The following is a 5,285-nucleotide window of genomic DNA, read 5'->3' as shown; positions in this document are numbered from 1 at the left end:
ATGTGGTGATGGTATGGCGGTATTCAGTCACTTTGTGGTGTTATTATGTGGTGATGGTATGGCGGTATTCAGTCACTATCTGGTGTTACTATGTGGTGATGATATGACGGTATTCAGTTATTGAAGAGCAGTCAGATGGAGGATGAACCCCCTCCCCTCCCCCAGCCTGGGGGGCTTTTCTTTCTTCCATTACAGATTTAGGGGAGGGGTGTTATTAGCATATCCACTCCCAGAATCCTTTGCTCCCACAGCCCCCTAATGACTTTGTCTCTCCTCAGTGTAGACAGAGCCCTAGATCCGGAGGCCGCAGCTCCTCACAGATGGACTCCAGCTTTGCGCAGTGGCAGTATCATAGCCCATGAGGTTTATCCGAGGCGTGATTATTGCTAGTTGAAAACTTTTTCCAATACCCCGCCATGAGGGATCGTAATACAGTCAGCATAGCAATTTTTGACAGTCTCCCAGGAGACTGAATAATGGTGTTAGTATTAAAAGAAGTGCTTATGGGAGATAATTACGTGTATACAGTTGTATTGGAGCCGTATGTTACATGTGTCGGGCTGAGAATTATAAGTAACATTTCACTTCCCTGAGGACAAGAGAATCAGCAAAGAAACGTGCGGGATCAATTACAGGATTACTATCTAGTCAGCTGCTTCCCCGGAGATTTCTCCATATAGTCATGTTATATATTTTTGTGTTATCATGTAGTCATGGTATGGCTAGGGTGTCAGCACCCTTGAAATTGTTCCAGAAGCTGCAGTATTTCTCAGAACATTATTATAATTCCCCGTGTTTTGTTCTACACGTGTTTGTTTCCTTTGTGAGTGTTGGAACAACACAAAAAAAACAGAGAAGAAAAGGCAAATTGGACATAATTTTACACAAAACCCCAATAATGGGTCGGACAAAATTGTTGGCACCCTCAACTTAATATTTGGTTTCACCCTTTGGAATAAATATCAACAGTCGCGTCAGGAAAACTTGCCGGCCGGTGAGTGCAGCTCTCTGGCGCCCCCATGGCTCTCAGGTCAGTCAAGGTACTGCACCTAGAGTAAGTAGTGCCAGGAAGCTGCCACCAGCGGGGGAAGACACTGGGGTGTGTTGTCCCTTACACGTCACCAATCCGTGATGCCACAATACAGGCACAACTCTCTGGCGCCCCCTCGCCTCTCAGGTCAGTCAAGGTACTGCACCTAGAGCGAGTGGTCGCCGGAGAGGCCGTCCTGTAGCCCACTGGGTATTTGAGGCCCTCTGCAGTGAGGGCGGTATATATATATTTCCCTGGCTGCGCCAGTAATATATATCCACACCTCCGACCGTCACTGCCAGCCTTCCTCAAATCCCCCAGATGGTATGCTGCCACCAGTTCTGGTTTGATACAGCCCGGTATTAATGGACTTGTATCGGGTCAGGAACCAACCCGGTAGCGTTTATGGCTTCGGGGAGGAGAACGATTACAGAACAAAAGAAACAGAACTATTAAATTTTATATTTAATCCAAAAGGGAGGCAGTGTTTAGGAAAAATATATACAAGGATGTTACAAAGGGGGCATTAAAATACATAAACAGTTACATAAAATAAACAGGGTAAAGAGTGAAAATTACTTACACTACACGATCGCGGAGACGATTCAATATAGTGGGAGGGGGGGTTCTCCAGATTGCTGTTATTGAACAGGACCCTTTGCGTATAATTCGTATTCCCCCCAGCAATGAGTACTTCTGTCTTCCCCATAGATTACTTTATACCTAAGGAGAGATCTGGCCACACGCCCCTTGCGGTGACATCATGTGGGCCGGTCTTCAGCCTGTAGATTTTTATTAGAAATGCTGACTTTTGCGATAACTCATCACTCGTTAATCGCAGAAGCTCGCAAACTACGCCATATTTTCCCTCATGATTTTATCTTTCTTTTGATATTACACATCACATCGCTGCAGTCTGCTATTCCGGGGTTCTTGCACTACGGCCCCCCGATGTTGGTTACGGCCGTGGAAAAATACCTGCATATTCCAGGGCTGATTTGCTTACTCCACATATGGGTCCCGTAATTGTCGGACCTATAGAACTCATATTATTTCATATCTAATATCGGAGTCATCATGTCTGCAAATTCCCCTTTGAAGCTGGGGAACTGGTCTTCAACAGTTACATGTAAATTAGCGCAAGCCCGCATAGTAGTTACCACCTGCTCTCTCAGAGACAAGAGGCTTGGTTCCCTAACGAAGTTTTCACACTTCTTCCCTGGCCGTGTGTGAATAACTATTTATCAGTCCTGCGTTAATTCGGGCTTTGTGCTGGCAGAAGGAAAATGGGACAGCTCGGTGCTGACAAGTGGTGATAATTTGCATTAGACACTGTATGATTGTCATCTCTGGACAAACACTACAGCAGAGGGCATGGGAGAAGGGCTAATATTCTGTTAAGCTGTCACTGATATCAATATTTTATAATATTCCTGACAAGTCGGTTCCTATAACCATCAGCTTCTTACACCTCTCACCTGGAATCTTGGACTCTTCTTTTGCAAATTGCTCCAGGTCTCTCATATGTGAAGGCGTCTTCTCCCAACAGCAATTGTAAGATCTCTCCACAGGTGATCAATGGGATCTAGATCCGGACTCATTACTGACCACTTCAGAACTCTCCAACGCTTTGTTTCCATCCATTTCTGGGGGCTTCTTGAAGTATGTTTGGGATCATTGTCCTGCTGGAAGACCCATGACCTAGGATGCAATCCCGGCTTTCTGACACCGGGCAATACATTGTGACCCAAAATCCTCAGATTCCATAATACCTTGCACACAATAAATCACCCAGTTCCAGAGGCAGCAAAACAACCCCAAAACATCTTTGAACCTCCACCATATTTGACTCTAAGTACTGTGTTGATTTCTTTGTACGTCTCATTCTGTTTTTGGTAAACAGTAGAATTATGTGCTTTACCAAAAAGCTCTATTATAACGGGTCTGGGAGGCGGAACCTCTGGGCTACTATACAAGGGAGCGGTCCTTGTAAGGGAACGGGTGGCGACCAGGCAGGCAGTCACAGCAGGTGACCGGGACAGTCTCTGGGTGTACGGGCAGGAGGTCACGGCAAGTGATCAGGGCAGTCTCTGGAAGAACGGGCTGGAGGTCAAGGCAAGTGACCGGGGCAGTCTCTGGAAGAACGGGCTGGAGGTCACGGCAAGTGACCGGGGCAGTCTCTAGGTAAAGGGTAGGTACGACCTGTGATGGCTGAACCTCCAGGTAGGCTAGCAAGGCAGATGGAGGATGTGTGCTCCCAGGTGAGCAAGCGAGAGTCTCTGGAAAAGCAGGTGGTCACAGCCTCCAGGTAGGCAAGCAGGCAGGTAGCGGAGAAGCGCTCCCAGGTGAGCGGGCAAGAGTCAGGAATAGCTGGTGGTCATAGCACGTGACAGCGGAGCCTCCGGACTGGCAAGCAGGCAGGTAGCGGAGAAGCGCTCTCAGGTGAGCGGGCAAGAGTCTGGAATAGCTGGTGGTCACAGCACGTGACAGCGGAGCCTCCGGGCAGGCAAGCAGGCAGGTAGCGGAGAAGCGCTCCCAGGTGAGCGGGCAAGCTGGTCCATAGACAGACTGACCGGAGTTGTAAGGCAGACCGTCGGACCTCAGGCAAGCAGGCAGGTAGCTGATGTGCGCTCCCAGGTGAGCGGGCAAGTTGGTCCTTAGACAGACTGACCGGAGTTGTAAGGCAGACCGTCGGACCTCAGGCAGGCAGGCAGGTAACAGGAAATCAGGCAGGATTAGGACAGCAAGCTGGCAGGAATCTGGCAGGTAACTGGCAGGTAACTGGCAAGGGACCTGAGGGCTGAAGCAGAGTAGAACGGTGCAACAACATTGCTCGGGCACCTCCATTTTGGAGGAGGTGCCTTATATATGGTAAAGTCCTCCGGCCATTGGCCGGGGACTCCTTAGGACGGCGCGCGCGGCCCCTTTAAGAAAGAGGGAGGGCGCGCGCGCGCGCCCTAAGCACAGTGGCCGGGAAGGAGCGCGCGCTGCCAGCAGAGCGGGAGAAGGACGCCGGGCACGGAGCAGAGCGGTGAGGGGAACAGCGTCCCTGCCTAGCAGAGGGCAGGGACGCCGGCACTACAGTACCCCCCCCTTTAGGCCCCCCCTTTTTTAGGCCAGATAGAAATTTAGCTAGGATGAGAGGGGCATGGATGTTCTCCCGGGGCTCCCACGTTCTCTCCTCAGGACCAAACCCCTTCCAATCTACCAGAAAAAAGGTCTTTCCTCTTACCCTTTTGGTGGCAAGAATGTTCTCTACCTCAAACTCGTCCTCAGCAGAAACCGGAGCAGGAGGCTTACCTGTAGACTTGGAAAACGAGTTAAGCACCACGGGTTTGAGGAGAGATACATGGAAGGAGTTAGGGATCCGTAAGTTGGCTGGGAGTTTCAATTTATAGGCCACCGGGTTGATCTGACTGATGACCTCCAGAGGACCGATGAACCGAGGTCCTAACTTGTAAGAAGGTATCTTGAGTCGAACATATTTAGATGAGAGCCAGACTTTATCTCCTGGACGAAATTGTGGAGGATCCAGGCGTTTTTTGTCAGCGTGTCTTTTCATACGCTCGGATGACAGAAGGAGTGCGGATCTGGTACTCTCCCATATGGAAGAAAATTTGCTAACGAGAGATTCCGCAGCCGGGTTGTCCACAGAGGTGGAGACAGGAAAAGGAATCCGAGGATGCTGACCAAAGACTACAAAAAACGGGGATTTGGAGGAGGATTCGCTCTCGTGATTATTATAAGAGAACTCGGCCCATGGTAGGAGATCCACCCAGTCAGAATGGTGGGCATTAACGAAGTGCCGGAGGTAACTGGTCAGGTTCTGATTGATCCGCTCCACTTGACCATTGGACTGTGGGTGGTAAGCGGAAGAGAAGTCCAGGGTGACGTCTAGTAGTTTACAAGTGGCTCTCCAGAAGCGTGAGGTGAACTGTACCCCACGATCCGACACGATGTGGAGGGGCAGGCCATGAAGACGGAAGATGTGGCGGATAAAGTCTTTAGCCAGCTCGGGTGCAGACGGAAGGCCTGGCAGGGGAATAAAGTGAGCCATCTTGGAAAAGCGGTCAGCGACCACCCAAATGACCGTACAACCGGCAGAGACGGGGAGATCAGTTATAAAGTCCATTGCTATATGCTGCCAGGGGGCAGCAGGTACAGGAAGCGGAAGGAGGTGTCCGGCTGGCAGATGTCTCGGGACTTTGTTGCGGGCGCAGGACACACAGGCAGAAACAAAGTCTATTATGTCCTT

General features: G+C 50.1%; 1 non-coding gene across 1 annotated transcript; it reads left to right on the top strand.

Moving 5' to 3' along the window:
- The first annotated feature begins 329 nt into the window (after positions 1 to 329).
- LOC141168447 (U4 spliceosomal RNA) lies at positions 330 to 469 on the top strand. Its single transcript, XR_012252184.1, has one exon. It is a non-coding gene; the product is annotated as a U4 spliceosomal RNA (small nuclear RNA).
- Positions 470 to 5,285: the final 4,816 nt, after the last annotated feature.

The sequence above is a fragment of the Phyllobates terribilis genome, unplaced genomic scaffold, assembly GCF_046119375.1.
Source record: "Phyllobates terribilis strain yellow unplaced genomic scaffold, ASM4611937v1 Scaffold_11__3_contigs__length_659146591, whole genome shotgun sequence".
Lineage (NCBI taxonomy): Eukaryota > Metazoa > Chordata > Amphibia > Anura > Dendrobatidae > Phyllobates > Phyllobates terribilis.
The sequence above is the reverse complement of the archived record's forward strand: the minus strand, read 5'-3'. Positions and strand labels throughout refer to the sequence as shown.